We start from the raw sequence: 21,913 nt of genomic DNA on the forward strand, positions 1-21,913 counted from the left end.
ATATATATATATATATACAGAATAACCTGCTGAATATGTTTGGATGAGTGCTGTTAGAAATACAATCAATTGATTAGCAGTTATTCATGGGGAATAATTAGCTGATGATAAAACTTACCATAGTGGAAAAGTGGGAATAATGCAAATGTTAACAAAAATTTAGTAATTTTGTGATTAATAATCCAAATGGAATTTTGTATTTAGCTAGGTTTTTTATTAACTTACTACATATATTTTGGAGAAGTTAAAGGCATGGGAAATAATTAGTAAACTGGTCTTCAAATAATTTATCATTGATGTACCTACCAGACATGCTAACTGTGGACCTTTTACTAAACTAGAAGAAAGTTTAACACATGGCGATAAAGGGGTAATCCCTTCACTGAACCTTGGAAAAGCATGATACTGTATATAGAGATAGTAAAAATTTAGAAAAAAGACACACTGCAGATATAGAGATTCAGCTAGCTGCAAAAGAAATATGTCATGCTTCTGCTACTTCAAGTGGAAAAAATTAGCACGAATTTCAGTTAGAGAAGTAATGTGTGGAAAGGGAAAATTAGGTATTGGTTCAGATGTTGATGATAATGGTTGAGCTCTATAAAAATATTAAATCTTAATGAAAATTTTTATGAATATACATTTATAACTCCAGCATTGGTTATATGATACTACCTGGTAGCAATAGTAAACCAAAATCAATTAAAATTAAACCCAATAATGAACAGTTAAATTTTACTGACAATTCTTAAGTGATGGAGAGAGAAGTTGGCCCTGGAATAAAAAAAGCAAAACATAATTCATACATATCCTAATTCACTGAGTAATTTTGATATAAAGAAACACTGAAAACAATTAAAAATCAAATACTTTTGTGGTGTTGTTATGATTCTTTTATGACTGATGAATTTTCTGGATACAGTTATAATGTCAGCCACATCATAGCTTTAAAACAAGGATTATGCTCTTCATCAATTATGACAAACACTTCTTTCTTATAATAAATACTCCTGTTGTTGTTCTGAAATAAGTTCATTAATGGTACTGGTGATCTAGTGACAGCTGAAGCACATCTACTTAGTGCAGGCTCCATTTAATAGAAAACTATTTTTATTAGATTTTTTATTTTTATTAATAAAATTTTTATACATATGTGTATCATACAATATGAATAAGAAAATTAACACTTTCATATTTTCTATCTGTATTTTATCCTAATGATGTATCCACATTCATACATCAATTAACTGATGAGAATGTGAATTATTTATACAATCTAAATGGAGAATAAATATTTATTGCTTATGGACACTTTATAAAACAGATGTAAGTTAATTAAAATTTATATCAGCTTCTCTTTTAACCACTCCTTATGAAAACTAATTACATAATTACTCAGCTGCTCTTGTGTGTAATAACTTAAAATATTAAAATAATTTTGTCAGCACCCCGATCAAGGGTCTCCATCGTCATTAGAAGGTCCAGCCGATCACCTAGTCGCTGCAGCCTGATTGATTAAAGGGTGTGACCTACCTAGTGGGTGAGGTCGCCGAAGAAGAAAATCCTCCCCTGTCGATTTTTACAAAAATGATAGGAAACTACGTCGTTATCCTCATGGACCGCTGACCAGCCTGAGCTCTTGTGGACTCTGGAGCATGGTATTCAGTCATTTCGGAGAAGTATCGCCGCCAGTTTCAGAAAACCGCATTCGTTGACAGCAAAAACTCTCCGTTGAAGGTGGCTGCTGGGAATTATGTACAACATACAGGAAGATGCATTATTTGTGTCTGTCTAAGTGGCCATACACAGCTCTTTGAATTCATCGTCTTACAAGAATGCAGTCACATCGTCGTTCTCCGATGGGACTATCTTAGCTTCTCAAGCAATTATAGATTGTGGTCGCTCGAAGACTATGTTAGACGAGATGAGAAACTATGGAGAGGAAGATTCACATCTGAAGGTGTGGAGACAATGTGTGCTGGATAAAGTGATCATTCATGCAGCCAGTGTTGCAAAGATAACTATCTTGTGTCGTCCCACACATTTACCTCTGGGTCTCAGAGCAGAATGTAATATAAGCATATTACTGGAGATAAACTTAGTTAGTCCAGCTTCTGTTGTCTCATTTAAATACGGATTTGGCGAATGATGGGTCTTTCAGTGCTCTGTCGGTTTGTTTTCGTAAAACCACACCTCTAATTTAATTTTCCTTTAATTTGTTTTCCTTTTCTGGAATATTTTTCAAGTTCATTTATCCTCTTCTACGCATTCCTTCTACTTTCAGCTTTCTTTTCTTTCGTTTTTAATGCCCAACCACCTGAGTTCACAATACTCAGACAGCTACTTCTATTTTTCTTAATCGCCGGCCGATGTGGCCGAGCGGTCCTAGGGGCTTCAGTCTGGAACCGCGCGACCCCTTACGGTCGCACGTTCGAATCCTGCCTCGGACATGGATGTGTGTGATGTCCTTAGGTTAGTTAGGTTTAAGTAGTTCTAAGTTCTAGAGGACTGACGATCTCAGATGTTAAATCCCATAGTGCTCAGAGCCAATTTCTTCTTAATCCATCATTCCCATAGTCGTACATGCTTCGACAGCCACACATTTCTCTTCTAGCCATTCAAGCTTTGCCATTTTACACTTACTCGTCAATTTCATTTTCACATATCTGTATTCCCTTTACCCTGTCTCACTCGTTGCGTTTTTATACATCCCCCATTTGTCAAATTATTTCGATTTATCGTTATCCATTGATTTCTGTTGGACCTTGTCCTATGGCCTATTTGATTTCCTGTTGCCTTCGCTATTTCATCTCTCAGAGCTACCCACTCGTCATCTGTTGTATTCCTTGCGCCTGTGTCAGTCAATCTTTGCCTAGTGCTACTTTTGAAACTGTAAAATACCTCTCGTTCTTACAGTATATCCCGGCCCCATTCCGATCATTTCCGATGGACTGCAGATTGTTCAGTTTTAATCTACAATTTACAACCAAAAAAATCATAGTAAGACCCCACACTTTCCCTCAAAATGTTTTACAATTCGCTGTCGAGTTTCTAAATTTTTGTCTTACCATTACATAATTTATCTGATAACCTTTGTTACACGCAAGTCTCTGCCAAGAGTGTAGTCTACTTTAACGTTTTAGAAACCAAATGTTACCAATGTCTAAACTGTTCTGTGTGCTGAATTCTACCAGGCAGCTTTCACTTCCATTTGTTTCGCTCAGTCAATATTCCTTTACTGTTTTTCCCTCTCATCTTTGTCTACCACTGAAAACCAGTCCTGCAACAATTTAATTTTCGTGTACCTCAATTATATGAATACTCTCATTTATTTCATCACTCATTCTTTCAATCTCTTCATAACATGCGGAACTAAAAGGCATATAATGTTGTCTTGTTGGGGAGGCTGTTGGTTTCGTGTCTTTCTTCGCTACGACAGTGCGTTCTCTGCGCTGTTCATAGCAGTTCTCCCGCTTTCTTATTTCATATTCATTATAAGACCTACTCCTGCATCTCCCATGTTTGATTTTGTATTTATGACCCTGTATCTGCCTGAGCAGAAATCCCATACATTCTGCCACGTCGGCCGGTGTGGCCGAGCGGTCCTAGGCGCTTCAGTCTGCAACCGCGCGACCGCTACGGTCGCAGGTTCGAATCCTGCCTCAGGCATGGATGTGTGTGATGTCCTTAGGTTAGTTAGGTTTAAGTAGTTCTAAGTTCTAGGGGACTGATGACCCCATATGTTAAGTCCCATAGTACTCAGAGCCATTTGAACCATTCTGCCACCGCACTTCACTAATTCCCATTGTTTGTAACTTCAACTTACCCATTTATCTTTTTAAATTCTCTGGCCTATTATATTTAATCAATTAAGGCGTCTAACATTCAACGCTCCATCCAATAAGACAACTTTTGTTTCTCCTGACTACATTCTCCTGAATAGTCTTCGCCAGGAAATACGAAACGGGGACTACGTTAATTCCGGAATATTCTACCGGGGATACCATTACTACTAGGCTGCAAGCTCTAGGGAAATATTACGTCTATAGCTCTCCGCTATATTTAGCCATTTGCAGTACCAATATAGAATTCCGTGCTTTCTATTGCTGTAAGGCCATATAGTCAATCAGCCACACTGTTATTCCTACAAATATTGAAAAGCCTGCCGCTCTTCTTCAGGATCCAGTAGATAATTAATCTCTCCACGGATGCTTCTTCGTGGTTGTACCCACCGTACGACTCTCTCTGTAGTTGAGGCATGCGTGCCATTCCACCTCATCAAAGTTCTTGGGCAGTGGATGGACTCTTATTGTACGTATTTGTCTCTTGTTTTATCCACCTGTTTTCTTATACAGTGTTCATCTCTGCAGAATCGCGAAAGTTAAAAGACACGTTTGTAGAACGACTGAGAAAATTACGGTAGCGCTGTTAATCTCTGGGCCATCGGGTGTGACAAGATAGCTGTCAAATGCTTTCACTGTACGGATGCAAAGTGATATACCTACAGGCTTATAGAAATTTTGAAATTACAGGAAATAGATTCCGCTTATGAGTGTGTGCTGTAGTCCACTTCCCGACTAAACTGTATCTTACGGGTATTCAGTTTTGATTGTATTAGATGTGTCGTCATACAGCCATCATCAGACTCAAATTAAAAGCCACCATCACTAGACCCTTTGGACATTGGCCACTGGAGTACACTCTTTGAAATTATGTAGGCAGTCGTTATACAAGACAGGGAGCGAAGGATTATTTACATCTTGTACAGAAATGACGCTGTAGCTATAAGAGTCGATGGATATGGAAGGGAAGGAGTGGTTGAGAATATATTTGTAGCGTATACTCAATGTTATTCAGTCTGTAAAATAAGAAAAGATAAAGAAAGCCAATGAGAAATTGCGAAAGTGAAGGAAGGGCAAAGGAAAGAAACAAAGACTGCGACATTTGTCGATTACATTGTAGTTCTGTCGTATATGCCAAAGGAGCTGTAAGATCACTTAAACAGAATGGACAAGGTTGCGAAAGGAGATTATGAAATGAATATACACGAAGGTAAAACAAAGGTGTTCGAATGTTTTCTAATTAAATTAGGCGACAACGAGCGAGTTAGACTAGGAAATGAGACGCTAGAAGTAGAATGTTTGCTATTTCGGCAGGAAAAATAATTGACGATGGCCGAATTAGAAAGGGTATAAAATTCATACTAGTAACAACAAGAAAAGTAATTCAGTGAAAGAGAATCTTCCTACGATCAACCATTAATTTATGTCTTAAGAAATCGTTTCTGAAATTATTTGACTTTATTGTAGGTTGATTGTGAATTGTTTACACAAAAATGGAATAGAATCTTGCTAAATATGTATTACAGAATAATGCTGAACTTTGCAAGGGATATGGGAAAGTTATTGAGGATGTACCGAATGAAATTGGGGAAAAAGAAATTTGTGGCGCAACATGACGAACATCTCAGGCATCAAGGAACCGTCAGTTCCGTTATGGAGGCAAGAGTGAGGGGTAAAAATTGTAGAGCCAGTTCATAAATCGTAGGCAGAGTAATATGGATATTGCTTTCAGCAATTATTCAGAAACGAAGTCTTCGCACATGATATACTAGCATGAAAAACTGCATTAAATCAGTCTTCGGCCTGAATACCATAACAACAACTACAGTACGAATAAAATACCCGACATCAGCTATATTTTATCAAACGTATTAGCTATATATGGCACTTTAAAAGTATTTTAGTGTTTATTAATACTGCGGTTTCTTTGAAGCGATATGAAATCAGTCTGCAGTTAGGAACCGAAGTAGTAGAAGATTCGTGCTCACAACAGCTTAGCCATTGTTAGCTTCAGAGCGATCGAGGTTAGCGAGTCCAAAGTAGGTTCGCGATCATCCCACAAGGACATCGCCTCGAGAAATGATTGGATGCACCAGACCTTTCGAGAGGAGTGGGTTATTATCTAGATCTGAAAGGCTGCTGTGCCGCCGGGGAAGCGGCTGTGTCGTTCACACTTCTCACCACGAAACAATGACCTATCTCGATCTAAATTACAGATGCTGCCCCGAACGCTACAAAGTTGCTGGGAGTCAACCGGCTATATCCGTTTGGCCGCCCCAATAGCTTCACTGCTCAATATTTGCAACACCAGCATGAGTAAATACACTGACAGTTACCTTGTACAGGAGTTTTCTAGTTATGGAAAAGCCTTGATGTCCTTAAGCATAAGGTAAATGCTGATGTCATACAAGAACATTACATGAAACAAGAAAGTACTACAATATTGTTTCTTACAGTACAACAATTTAACAGTCGCTGGTAACGAAACAAAACCACTTCCTTTAAAACGATTATGTACATGTGGAAATAGTTTCAATCGATTTGGCAGTATTCCTCTTCATTTTGGAACTTTGAAGTGAAACATTAAACGAAGTTGGAAATGAGTGTTATTGCACTCACGTGACATTCGTAAGCTTTCATCTTTTGTCTGAGTTTTAACGTTTACCCTGAGTAATAAAACGTAAACACGAAGAAAGAAAAGGTGAGCAGTCGCAATAGATGGCTGCTAAGACTTCCGTATAAAACTGAACAGCGCCACGACTACAGGAAATGAGTAGGGGAGAGTTCTGTACCTGGAGGATAGTGTACTTTGGATCCCTTGATGTTTACTGGTCGGTGTTTCAATGCAGTGAAATTTTCTGAGATCTCATGAAGGTATATGCACCAGAGACATCCGTAATCAGTTTCTGGCCTCTTCTGTTGTTTTTGTAGTTGTAAAACCTGAGTTTGTATTTAGTGCGGAATTTGTAACTACTTGTATATTTAATAACAAATATTTAAGTGCTGCATAACGTAGTAAAGCTGTAAGGTAGGTATTTTCAGTTCTTAAGTTATAGAATTTCATGGCGATTGCAATTATATATATTTTTAGAACTAGTTTGGCCCATATAACGCGTGGATGGTTAAGCCTTCGTTGTTAGGTCGTACATCATCTTGTGCCTTGAAATGGGAGAAGATTTTCTCGGATGGAACATGTGATATTTGCAAATAAACCACTATAATAATTGTGTCTGGAATATGAAAATAATAAGTGTCTTGAAAATGGAAATTTTATGTTTTTTTCAACAGCTCCTATTTCAATTAAATTATATTTAACTTGTAACAGGCTTTTGATAATACTTCTGCGTAATTTGCTTTCACTCACTGATTTTTTGTATGGCGTACAATAATAATGTCATAGAATGGAGCTAATTTTATTGTAACAGTCTAGATTGCAAAGCACGTTTATTAAAAGAAGACTCATTTCGATCGTCATCTGACCAATTACAGACCTACAACCATATTGATGGATAATACCTATGTGTGCAGCAGGAACCGCTAAATGCAATGGAGCAGTTACTATGGTCATTCAGGGGTTCCTGCTCCACGCACAGCCATTATCCATCAATCCAATAACTTACCGTCTAGTAAGGTCATCCGAAAACCAGTATCAGTTGCAAAGCGATTTAGAAAAGATTGCTGTATGGTGTGGCAGGTGGCAGTTGACGCTAAATAACGAAAAGTGGGAGGTGATCCACATGAGTTCCAAAAGAAATCCGTCGGAATTCGATTACTCGATAAATAGTACAATTCTCAAGGCTATCAATTCAACTGAGTACCTGGGTGTTAAAATTACGAACAAATTCAGTTGGAAAGACCACATAGATAATATTGTGGGGAAGGGGAGCCAAAGGTTGCGTTTAATTCGCAGGACACTTAGAAGACGCAACAAGTTCACTAAAGAGACGGCTTACACTACACTCGTTCGTCCTCTGTTAGAATTTTGCTGCGCGGTGTGGGATCCTTACCAGGTGGGATTGACGGAGGACATCGAAAGGGTGCAAAAAAGGGCAGCTTGTTTTGTATTATCACGTAATAGGGGAGAGAGTGTGGCAGATATGATGCGTGAGTTGGGATGGAAGTCATTAAAGCAAAGACGTTTTTCGTCGCAGCGAGATCTATTTACGAAATGTCAGTCACCAACTTTCTCTTCCGAATGCGAAAATGCGAGGGCAGTTCAATAAGTATTGCAACAAATTTTTTTCTCCGTCAATTTTGGTTGAAAAAACCGGAAATTTCTTGTGGAATATTTTCAAACATTCCCGCTTCGTCTCGTATAGTTTCATTGACTTCCGACAGGTGGCAGCGCTGTATGGAGCTGTTAAAATGGCGTTTGTAACGGATGTGCGTTGCAAACAACGGGCAGTGATCGAGTTTCTTTTGGCGGAAAACCGGGGCATCTCAGATATTCATAGGCGCTTGCAGAATGTCTACGGTGATCTGGCAGTGGACAAAATCACGGTGAGTCGTTGGGCAAAGCGTGTGTCATCATCGCCGCAAGGTCAAGCAAGACTGTCTGATCTCCCGCGTGCGGGCCGGCCGTGCACAGCTGTGACTCCTGCAATGGCGGAGCGTGCGAACACACTCGTTCGAGATGATCGACGGATCACCATCAAACAACTCAGTGCTCAACTTGACATCTATGTTGGTAGTGCTGTCACAATTGTTCACCAGTTGGGATATTCAAAGGTTTGTTCCCGCTGGGTCCCTCGTTGTCTAACCGAACACCATAAGGAGCAAAAGAGAACCACCTGTGCGGAATTGCTTGCTCGTCATGTGGCTGAGGGTGACAATTTCTTGTCAAAGATTGTTACAGGCGATGAAACATGGGTTCATCACTTCGAACCTGAAACAAAACGGCAATCAATGGAGTGGCGCCACACCCACTCCCCTACCAAGAAAAAGTTTAAAGCCATACCCTCAGCCGGTAAAGTCACGGTTACAGTCTTCTGGGAGGCTGAAGGGGTTATTCTGTTCGATGTCCTTCCCCATGGTCAAACGATCAACTCTGAAGTGTATTGTGCTACTCTTCAGAAATTGAAGAAACGACTTCAGCGTGTTCGTAGGCACAAAAATCTGAACGAACTTCTCCTTCTTCATGACAACGCAAGACCTCACACAAGTCTTCGCACCCGAGAGGAGCTCACAAAACTTCAGTGGACTGTTCTTCCTCATGCACCCTACAGCCCCGATCTCGCACCGTCGGATTTCCATATGTTTGGCCCAATGAAGGACGCAATCCGTGGGAGGCACTACGCGGATGATGAAGAAGTTATTGATGCAGTACGATGTTGGCTCCAACATCGAGCAGTGGAATGGTACCGTGCAGGCATACAGGCCCACATTTCAAGGTGGCGTAAGGCCGTAGCATTGAATGGAGATTACGTTGAAAAATAGTGTTGTGTAGCTAAAAGATTGGGGAATAACCTGGTGTATTTCAATGCTGAATAAAACAACCCCTGTTTCAGAAAAAAAATGTGTTGCATTACTTATTGAACTGCCCTCGTATTTTGTGGAGCCCAACCTACATAGGTAGGAATGGTCATCAAAATAAAATAAGAGAAATCTGAGCTCGAACAGAAAGGTTCAGGTGTTCCTTTTTCCCGCGCGCTGTTCGGGAGTGGAATGGTAGAGAGATAGTATGATTGTGGTTCGATGAATCCTCTGCCTAGCACTTAAATGTGAATTGCAGAGTAATGATGTAGATGTATGTTTGAAGGTATGAAGATGAGCGTGCGTTGATCGAAACCGATCACCTTTTAATAAACATGCTTTGCGATCTAGACTGTTATAATCAATTTCAAAGATTTTTTTGTGATCGCTGATTTCAGCGGTAATATTTTCAAAAAATTATTATTAAATAGATAATTCGAAAGATTTTATCGATTGCAGCACTTTTGAATTCCGACAGATTATCTTTTTTGGTGCATGACCACGTTATACCTTGAAACACTGTATCAGATTTGGGACAACTTTAATTTTCTGGAGTGATTTTCAGAAAAATTCCGCCGCACATTAAAACTGAATCCTATCATTTAAAAACGAAATAAGAAAATATGTTAAACTTCTATTGCAGGCGAAATTCCGAAAAGTGTTTCAAGGTACACCAGTCTCCTCTATTCTCTAATTCGATTGGTATTTGACTGAAAGTAGCAAAAATAAACATTACCCTTATACACCGCACATTGAGGTGACATTTATTTATTTTTATTTTGCGTATGGCTAATACAGACATATCATAAAATTAAATTACATATACATATGTACATATTGAGACACAAGAAACTTAAGTTTGTCTTTACAACTGAATATCCAGTCTTTCAATCCAGCGCACTTCATCTGGAATTGCTAGCAGGAAGTGTTCTTGAGCACCGTGACAGGCTCGAATCCTGCGCTCACTGACAATGTGCTGAACAGTTTGGTATGGGGCCCCTCAGTCACAGGCTGGGTTAGACAGCTTCTTCCACTTAAAGAGAGCATCCCTGCATCGGCCAAGGCCGGTACGGATTCTGTTGAGAGTTGTCCAGGTCTTGCGTGGTAGGTCGAATCCACTTGGAAGTTTAGCACCTGAGAAGATGGTATGCAGGCGCATATCTATCACTGCTTCCCACCGACCTTTCCATTCTTCGAGAGGTTTGAAATCCTTAGCAACCATGTCAGCAGCATCGCACAGAGTTGGATGGCGCGATTTCAGTCTCTTATGATTTAAAAGTGGCAGGTCGCTATGCACGGGTACGTTAGAATTTCTGAAAATCTTGTGGATTTCTCTCATAAGGGCAGTACATCTGCGTACATCGGGAGGCATTATACCGGTTAACAGTGGAAGCCAATAAACTGGATTAGATCTGATTGCATCAGATATTTTGCGCATTGTTGTATTTAGCTGGGTGTCAACAAGCTTTGTATGATTACTGTTCATCCAAACAGGTGCACAATACTCAGCGCTTGAATACATGAAGCCCAGAGCTGAAGATGGCAGGGTGGCTGCTGAAGATACCTAGGTAGTTCCGCATTGCTTATGGAGGATGTTGTTTCGAGTCGTCAACTTCTGAGCTATGTTAAGAAGGTCCAGGATGACACCAAAATATTTTGGGTTCCAATTATGACGAAGAATTCTGCCTCTGAAACTTACTTCCAGCTTTACGTTCGCCAACGGATTATTTAAATGGAAGCTACTGAGGTGACAATAGATATGGTACAGCGATATGCACATATACAAATGACCCTAATATCGTGGACACAAGGTATAAATGTGCAGTGCATTGGCGAAGCTGTCATTTGTACTTAGGTGACTGCCTGAAATAATCGCAGAAAGCAATGTGGGACCTACGACGAACGTATCCATTAGGACAGTTGGCTGAATTTCGCTTTAATGGGCTATGACGGCAGACGATCGACGCGAGTGCCTTTGCTGAAAGCACGACACCGCCTGCAGCCCCTCTCGTGGGCTCGTGACCGTAACGGTTGAAACCTAGACGACTGTAAAACTATGGCCGGATCAGATGAGTCCCGATTTCAGTTGATAAGAGCTCATAATTTGGTTCGAGTGTGGCGCGGACCCCACGAAGCAATGTCTCTCAGTTGTTAACAAGGCACTGTGCTAGCTGGTAGTAGCTCCATAATGGTGTGGGCTGTGTTTACATGGAATGGACTGCGTCATCTGGTCCAGCGGAACCTATAATTGACTGGAAATGGTGGCGTCCGGCTACGTCGAGACCATTTGCAACCATTCATCAAATTTCATTTTCCCAAACAACCATGGAACTTTTATGGATGACAATGCGCCATGCCATCGGGCCACAGATGTTCGAGACTGATCTGAAGGACATTCTGGACAATTTGAGCTAATGATCCGACCACCATCCAGGTGGCCCGACGTGAGTCCCATCGAAAATTTATGGGACATAATCGAGAGGTAAGTTCGTGCACAAAATCCTGCACCGGCAATGCTTTTGCAATTATGGAAGGCTATCGGGGTAACATAGCTCAGTATTTCTACAGGGAACTTCCAACGACATCTAGATTCCAAGCCTTGTCAAGAATCTGCACGACGCCGGGCAAAAAGAGATCCGACACGATCTTAAGAGGTATCCCAGTTACAGGTGACGTTTGTATCGCTTTAACCACACATCTGATGCATTACCTAGCTGAACATACTGTGTCAACGCCGAGGCCGATCCCAACTATGATATTGTATTTAATCGTATAATGAATACTATATTGAATCACAATGTCAAATGTGAAATACTGGTTCAGTTAGCTGCTGCATATTCAGATGAGAGAGAAATTGCATATAGTGTGATATGGTGATTTGGTTTGTGTCGGTTCAAAGCTATCATATTTTTATTCGCAGATAAATACTCGTGTATTTAATAAATTATGAAGCTGATTTCTATGGTTCCACCACGCAGAGTGATTCTTTAAAGGAAATGAATCTTCTGTGTAGTCTAAAAATGTTGCATACATTCGTCAGTTCACTCTCATAGTGTCTTGGAAGGTGTTTGGTTTTTCACTGATGTGCCGTAACATTAATTGTATTTTTCCATATTTGTTTAATTTACACTAACAGATCAGACTGTTTTCCTGTTTGCGTATCTCAACGGGCAGCGCTCTCTCTTGCGAGGCACGTAGGTAAGCCAGACAGAGATTGAATCCACAGGGCTCGTCTAGAAAATATCCTGATTACCAACAACCATTTCATAAAACGCGGTGCCGGAATCTACATCTATGATGATACAATGAACGAAACTGACTTGATTCACTGGCTGCTGGCGCCTGAAGTTAACTGACATTTGACCACACATTTTAATGTACACAGAAGCGCCAAACAAACTGGTACAGGCATGCGCATTCAAATACTGAGATATGTAAACAGGCAGAATGCGGCTCTGCGGTTGGCAACGGCTATATAAGACAACAAGTGTCTGTAGCAGTAGTTCGATCAGTTACTGCTACGTGGTGTTACAATCGGCGCACGAGCGATGGGACACAGAATCTCCGAGGTAACGATGAAGTGGAGATTTTCCCGTGCGACCATTTCACGAGTGTACCGTGAATATCAGGAATCCGGTAAAACATCAAATCTCCGACATCGTAGCGGCCGGAAAAAGATCCTGCAAGTAGGGGACCAACGACGATTGAAAAGAATCATTCAACGTGAGAGAAGTGCAACCCTTCCGCAAATTGCTGCAGATTTCAATGCAACAAATGTCAGTGTGCGACCCTTCAACGAAACATCATCGATATGGGTTTTTAGAGTCGACGGCCCACTTGTGTTCAAAAATACAATGGTTCAAATGGCTCTGAGCACTATGGGACTCAACATCTTAGGTCATAAGTCCCCTAGAACTTAGAACTACTTAAACCTAACTAACCTAAGGACATCACACACACCCACGCCCGAGGCAGGATTCGAACCTGCGACCGTAGCATCCCGCGGTTCCGGACTGCAGCGCCCACCTGTGTTCCCTTGCGCCACTCCACACCGACATTGGTCTTTTGATGACTGGAAACACGTTGCCTGGTCGGACGAGTCTCGTTTAAAACCGTCGAGCAGATGGACGTGTACGGGTATGGAGGCAACTTCATGAAACCATGAACCCTGCATGTCAGCAGGGGACTGTTCAAGCTGGTGGAGTCTCTGCAAAGGTCTGGGGCGTTTGGAGTTGGAATTATATGAGACTCCTGATACGACTAGATACGACTCTTACAGGTGACACGTACGTAAGCATCCTGGATGATCATCTGCAAACATTCATATCCGTTGTGCATTCCGACGGACTTGGGAAATTCCAGCATGACAATGTGACACCCCACACGTCCAGAATTGTTACAGAGTGTCTCCAGGAACGCTCGTATGAGCTTAAACACTTCCGCTGGCCACCAAACTCCCCAGATATTCACATTATTGAGCATATCAGGGATGCCTTACAACGTGCTGTTCAGAAGAGATCTTCACTCTTCGTACTGCAAGGGATTTATGGACAACCCTGCAGGATTCATTGTGTCAGTTCTCTTCAGCACTACTTCAGACATTAGTTGAGTCCATGCCACGCCGTGTTGCGGCACTTCTGCGTGCTCGCGCAGGCCCTATCCGTTATTAAGCAGGTGTATCAGTTTCTTTGGCTATTCCGTGTAATTCATTATTGAATCATAAAAACACAGATACAGCTACAAATAGATATAAACGAACGAAGTTGTTCTTACGCTGCAGACTAGTCGGATGTCTTGAAGTGGGTCAGACATGAACCCTGAGTCAGCAGCTTTGAAAGCTGGTAACAGAGCTTATAGATCAATTTTATTTTTATTGTATGTATCAGGTGGAAGCAATCAAGCCCAAACTGTCTGGTCAAGGAACGAGTCTGTACTCAGTTTACAGAGCACTGACTGGAAAATTTATGGAAGAAGGAGACTAAAGAAATATAAAAAAGCAAGGAAAATTTGTGAGATATTACACGAATTTTAAACACATAAAAGATAAAAACTATCAGTTATCACTGGAAACTTCTATGCAGCACAGAAGAAACGTGGGTAAAGGAAATCTTTAAGCACAGATTTCAAAGCTTTGAGTTTATCACTTCGATTTAAGTCGCATTCTAAGCTTATTTAAAATGAAACTTGTTCAATACTGCACATTCTCCAGTATAAGGCTTCTTAAATCTCCAGTCACCAGGCTGGTTAGCAGCAGTTCGTCCTGGATTCCTGTCTCCGGCCTACCTCTTGCGATCAGCGTAGTTGTTGCAGCTGGTTTCCTCCATAATTTGGTTGATTTATTCTATTCTCAGTCTGTTTCTTCTTCTCTTCTCCTGACCGTTGAATGATTTTCTTAATGACAGCATCGTGTCTCAGCAGATGACCGACCCTTGTGTCCCTACTGTGTTGAATGAGCTTCAAGAGACATGACTTCTCTTCCTCCATCGTGTAGAGCAACCCTTCATTTGACGTCTTGTCTAGCCACGAAGTCTTAAGCATTCAGCAACAGCATATCCCGAAGACTATAATTTGACTCTCTTCCACTTCTCTGAGTGTCAATGTTTCACTTCGGTACAGCAGCACAATACTAACAAACGTCTTTATAAGGTCTTTTCTGAGATGTTTGTGTATGCAGCTGGGTGTGAAAGGATTTCTTCTCTTGTTAAAAGCAGCTGGTGGATTAGACGGCATCTAATCGCTCATTGTCAAGCAACGGCGTCTTGCCTATTCAAAATTAAAATTTTTTGTGTTAGCTTTATTAATTTTCATGTTGCATGAAGAGTTCAAGGTATTTTCATCCGGATCAGCATCGTTTCAAATTATTCTGAATATTCACTTAACACCGCGATTTTGCCAGCTAATTTTAGTATGTGTATTTTCGTACCATGAATTTTAATTCTTTCTTTAGCTCTTAGTTTCACCCTAAATTAATCTATTACCCCATGAATGTATCCATTGAACAAGACAGGAGAGACTGTCGTACATCCTGCGTAACAGCAGCTTCTTGAATTTCTCCACTTCTTACCACAGCCACCTCTTCTCTATACGGTAGGTGCCCTACTCTTCTGTCATTTTATACCTTAAGTCTCTCTCTCTCTCTCTCTCTCTCTCTCTCTCTCTCTCTCTCTCTCATCTTCAAAAGCTGTCGCCAGTCTGCTATACCTAATGCTGTTTCTAAGTCAATGAAGGTAACATATTTCCAGAACCACATTTAGCCCTTTCTGAAGGATTGAATGATTGTTACGTTTCATCTACGTGAGTCAATCCATGACATAGAATACATACAGGGATGGCAGAGTTAGAATTCGGAGAAATCTGAACAATGACCGACCTGAAGTTCGAAAATTCACACCGAAGATCTTACTGAGCGCACAGTCATACCCAGACAAGTGCGACACTCGCAGGAAGAGATTTGCCTAGTAGAGGAAACCGTAGTTTGGCACATCAAAGCTGTCCGGAGATCGATGGCCCAGATATAGACAATAAATAGCTAATGTACTGGGCTGCTTTGGGTACAATGGAAAAAACCTGCAGCTCGTCAACAATCACAATCCTGCAGACCTCAGTGCAGTTCCTTTTCACAAACTGGAAGGACTCCGATAAAGCGTCGTAACAGATAGCTTTCGACGTCTCCATATAAGCTGTTTTGTTGTTATGGAAAAGATTTTCCGCATTTATGACATTTTAAAATGATTTCTTTCGATTTCTCACCTTGGCGAATCACATCTACAGAACATTGTTTAATGCCAAATATCCCGTGGTGTGGCATTCCGCGTATTCTTGTAATCCTCCCTACTTCCTGTCTCCGTCTCATTACGAGAGTGATGAAATTTTGCACTCTAGTATATTCTGCATTCCCGAAATATTAAGTTAAAAGTCTATACTGGAGAACATTCCGCTAGGAAATACCTTCTCACAAAGACATCGCTCGGTAGCATAGCAACGCAGATTAAAACTCAACCCACCGAAGTCGAAATTCTTCAAAGTAGCGTTACTGCACTAGGTGGTGGAAACTGAACTGTTTTTTACACCTGATTATACATTTATCGTTTTATTCACTTATTTGCTTTTTACGATACCCTTAATCCCTTCTCCTGAATGCTGTCGGATTCTTCTATCGTTGATTCGTAGAACAATTTCGGATTAATCACTGGTGATTAGTATTGTGAACTGGTTTTCGGCTTGCAAGGTTTGAAGATAAAGTTGTAAGGCGAGAGTTGTTCACAAGATCAACACCATGTTTTTGCTTGAATAATTATCGTGCAGTCCTTGTATATAATTGCAAGCCAAGGATGCACGGTGACAAGCTTCTAATTATGATTTAAGAGACTTCTATGTCTTCCAGGTTGGTAAGCATGACTGAAAGAGTAACAACCTGTAACGATTTATACTCTGAGAAAAAATAGCATCACGAGGCAGTTATCCTTATGAAGCGTAAATCGGAAGATGTGATGTACTTGTATAGACAAACAAATGATTACAATTTCAGAGACATTGGATGATTATTCAACACAAAGGGTTTCACAAATTGAGTAGATCAATAACACATTGGTTCACCTCTCGTCCTTATGCAAACAATAATTCGGCTTGGCGTTGATTTATAGAGTTGTTTTATTTCCTCCTGGTGGATCCGCATCAAAGTATGTCCAACTGGCACGTTAGATCATCAAAATCCCGAGATGGTTGGAGGGCCCTGGCCATAACGCTCCAAACGATCTCAGTTGGGGAGAGATCTGATGACCTCGCTGACCAAGGCAACGATTGGCAAACATGAAGACAAGTAGTAGGAATTCTTGCCATGTGCGGCTGAATGTAAACCCACTACGGCTTGCCACGAAGGTCAACAAGCAGGATGTCGAATATCGCCGACGTATCCCTGTGCTGTAACGGTGCCGCGGATGACAACCGAAGGAGTCCTGTTGGCAAAAGAAATGACATCCCAGACTATCACTCCTGGTTGTCGTACCGTATGCCAGGCGACAGTCATATTGGTTTCCCACCATCGTCTGGGGCACCCCCAGACACGTCTTCGGGCAGGAATCTCATTGACTGGAATAGCACTGTCTTCAGTGATGAGTCCCGCTTCGAACTCAGCCTCGTTTACTGGCGAACACGTGTCTGGAGACGCCCGAGACTGTGGTGAGACACCACCTGGACTCTCACCCGCTTTACGGTCCGACAACCAGGAGTGATGGTCTGGGGTGCCATTTCTTTGCTTTGGTACGTCGGTGATATTCTCCATCTGTTTTGTTGTCCTTCACGGAAAGCCATTATGGGCTTACATTTCGGCAAGATAAGCCCACCTACATACGAAAAACTTTTCTAGTGCATGTCCTTGCTAAACACTACCTTGACCAGTAAGGCTGAAAGATCTCTTCCCAACAGATAACGTTTGGATCATTATGGCCAGGGCTCTCCAACCATCTCGGGATTCTAACAATTTGACACACCAGTTGGACAGAACGTGGTATAATATCCCTCAGGAAAACAACCAACAGCTATATCAATGTCAAATCAAATAACTTCTTGCATAAGGGACAGAGGTGGACCAACGTGCTGATGATTTGCTCAATTTGTGAAACTCTTTCTCTTGAGTAACTGATCCCATGTTTCTTGGTGCGTCATTTTTGGTGTTAGAGTGTACAGTGTCGCTGCAGTCACCACGCTGGCATTACTTGTTAGAAAACTGTGAAGTTCTTCCATACCTTGCAGCTGTTTCAAGAAACACACGTTGAAGAATGATATCAATACATTCCCTGCAACAAAAATTCTCACTCTTATCCAAATGAGAAGGATTCACGACACGTCATCACGACTCTTCTAGAATATAAGGAAATAACAAACGCTGTGCTCCTACAGTGGCAAACGAGAGGTGTCGCATTCGATCTTATTATCACAGTGCATAAAAAACAATAATTTCAGTTTAAACGTCACCATCAGTTTTACAGTTGGGACGAAACTGATTAATAAGTTCAAGAACATTGGCAGTAACGCTTTATGCGTGCCTCCAAATTAACAAATTGCGTTTCTGCTAACTTCATCAGTTTCATTGGTCAGTATAACATACTAACAGTAATCGTAATAAATATGCCGAGTGAAAAGCGTCTGGCTGTACCCAGCCTCATGTTTTATTCTCCTTTTTATTCCGCACGTTTAATCCAGCGATAATAGGTCTAATTAATCAATAAATTCCTGTGAATACACGAAAGAGCGATATTATTCGTGGGAGGGGGTGATAATTGTGGAGGAGGATTTCCTTCAACTTCTCTTAATTCCAAAGTGCTTAGCGAGGAGTGAAATCATGTCCCTTACAGTTCTTGCTCACCTTGGTCTGCCTTCAGCGGACGAGGTGGTAAACTGAATGTGTGTTGGGGGGGGGGGGGGGGAGGGGGTTAACGCCAGCTACCTGTGTCCAATATGCGGCCGCCCGCTGTAGCATTCACAGCGACTGACGGTGACGTCGACTGAGGGCAATGTGTGTCACTTCAAATGGTTCAAATGGCTCTGAGCACTATGGGACTTGACATCTATGGTCATCAGTCCCCTAGAACTTAGAACTACTTAAACCTAACTAACCTAAGGACATCACACAACACCCAGTCATCACGAGGCAGAGAAAATCCCTGACCCCGCCGGGAATCGAACCCGGGAACCCGGGCGCGGGAAGCGAGAACGCTACCGCACGACCACGAGCTGCGGACAATGTGTGTCACTGACAAAATTATCTAGACTCGGGAAAGGATGCACTTGCGGGCTGAGTTCAGTGTACTCGCCTTGTCCTCGCCAGTTGGTGAATGTGAATAGAGAGGTCTCTCCGAACGACAGACCATCCCCGCAAATCGTGTCCGATAACTTCATAATATTGTGCAGTAGCCACAGAGCTCCATCACACGCGAGTCTTTTGTCTAGTGCCGACAGGCCAATGACGTCTTGGACGTAAACATTGAGAGGAGAAAGTTACGAAAAACTTTTGGTGGTACGCCCTTTGGGAAGTTGGAACAAGGAATCTTTGGGAACAGCGATGTATCATACTCTGGCAGTCGCAAATTGCTGGAGAAAAGAGTTCGGATAGGTCAGCGTTCGGAATCTTCCAAAAATCCACGTCGAACTTTCCGGAACAAAATTGTTACGGGATTTCGGATTGGTGAAATAAAATACGTGGTCCCAGACTGGCCAAAATGCCAATTTTGGTGGGCTCTCACCAAGAAGGAGAAGGAAAGAAGAGTGTCAAACATTTCCTTGCTGGGAGCCATAGTAAACACTTCCTTATTGAGAGACATAGTGGACACTTCTCCACTGGGAGACATAGCAGACGGACTTGGTCTTCGAGAGGTGTAGAGAACGATCTTCTTCACCGCGAGATGAGAAGGCAATTCACAAGTAGGCGGACGACGCCACGCTAGTGTCCGACACCACCTGTAGCCTCACCGCTCCTCGTCATGGGAACGCGATGTAAACATCGCAGCAACGTCCTACGAAATTCGTACGGGATGATAGGTGGGTTGGTTTAGATTGATCAGTCAGTAACTGTGTGGTCAACTTTTCGCTATGGTTTTACTTTTTTCGATTCTATTTCCCTTTAATCACTGAGCTTCCGATGCAATCAGCACCAGCACTCCAGTTTCAAGATTACCAGTCAATTAACACGATTTCTTGTTCGTTCGGTCTATTTTATGTGAACTTTTCCAGTCCTTTTCCCCTGAAGATCCACAATTAGACCCATTCATCCATGTTTATTGCCTTCATTCTCCCTTGACGAGTATCTGATCCTTGTCTGTTGTGGTTATTGAATTCACAACCAGCAAATATACGTGATTTGTAAACCTCGTTTCATTACAGTAGCTGATAGTGCGTTTCAGACCACATGAGTCAACGATTTCAAACAGGAACAATACGGCCTATACTAGTAATTTAAAAATTAAAATAGTCAGATGGATGCAACGTGAACAAAAAGTTAAAAGATGAAACTACAGTGTACTAAGACCTATTACTAACGCCATCATTGTGTTATACCCTTTATGTCCTGTTATCAGTCTATAAAAGCAAATGCCTCGCAGGTACATAAAAGTCCTATGTACTTAACTGTGGTATCATTTTCGGGATCAAGTGATCAAAACATGGCCACATCATTCAAACTCAGGTGGTGGCTATAAGAACAATAACTAAAAAGAAGAATCGATATCATTATGGAAATCTGTTTAATGAGTTGGCGAATTTAAATTCACCACCTGAGTAAATCTCCCAGTTCGTCATACATTTATGATTCTGAAATAAGAGCCAAATGCAGATCATATGCACCGATTTAAATGCAACAAAAACCTCAAACGGCATGAATACGAAGGAATTGTGACATCACGAGAAGACGGTTCGTGGAAGGAGAGGCAGTGTTTGACAGCTGGCAGCGGCCAGTCGACCGAACGATCAATTCAGCCACGTAGTTGGCTGCGGGCCAGGTCTTTTCCTGAAGTCGAAGCACGCGTGTGTGGGTGAAGGCAGAGATGACTCAGTGGCCGGTAATGTGGACAAAAAGAAAGACGAATATTATGTTTTCAGTTATATATGTCTCAGACCATTCCAACATGATACACAAAAATCCATTACATCAGAAAAATTGTGGTGGTAGGACGAGCTCATTTCAATCTCATTCTAGAATAAATACCACGAAAGTAAAAATTGTTCTGCCAGGGAGTTTCAAAAATTGTTTACATTACAAGAGATCACAAAACTAATAACAACTGAAGCACCTGAGTGATTTGATCAAGAGATGTATAAAATGAAAACTCACGATGTCTGTAGGCACCACAAGAAGCTACTCTCACAATTATCCGTGTATATAAGGAATTGGAGAGATTTCATTAAAAGTTGATATGCAAATGTATCAACATTACACATTTTCCACACACTCTACAGTAACACACTGTGTGATGGCCGCATGAGTTTCATTGATCCTTAGCTATTCTTCCTAGTGAAAGTTACTCGCAATTTACTGTATGGTACGCACTGATTAATTAGTTATGTAAATAGCCACTATTAAAATTGTGTAAAACCGCTATGGAGTTGCGAATTTCAGTGAATAAAACATAAAAATAAAAGACATCCGAACTGAAAGCAGAAAGACACCCATTCTTCAAATTGGCTTTGTACATTTAAAATGTTTCATAATTTCTAGGCACATTGGAAAACCTAATGTAAGCATCCTTGTGAATTTTCTTTAAATAATTTAATACTTTGCTGTTGCTTCACTAAGATGTTTCAAAATGCCAACAGTAATGTTAACAGTATTGTCATATCTTATACTTACGTTTGATTAGCTTTAAGTACGCAACATGGATTTAGCAGTGTAGTAGTATGTAGGGTGAGCTGTAGGGTGTGTGTGTGTGTGTGTGTGTGTGTGTGTGTGTGTAGCCTTTTAGTCGAATTTTGCTGCGGAGTGCTTACTATACATTTTTAGAGTGGACTGTGCGGCCGAGCAGCTGCATGATGAGGTACACAGTTTAGATTTAATCAGATTTGGAACAGTTTTGTGAGCGAGAGATATCTACTTTAACTTTTGGCTGAAC

The sequence above is a fragment of the Schistocerca serialis genome, chromosome 6 (assembly GCF_023864345.2).
Source record: "Schistocerca serialis cubense isolate TAMUIC-IGC-003099 chromosome 6, iqSchSeri2.2, whole genome shotgun sequence".
Lineage (NCBI taxonomy): Eukaryota > Metazoa > Arthropoda > Insecta > Orthoptera > Acrididae > Schistocerca > Schistocerca serialis.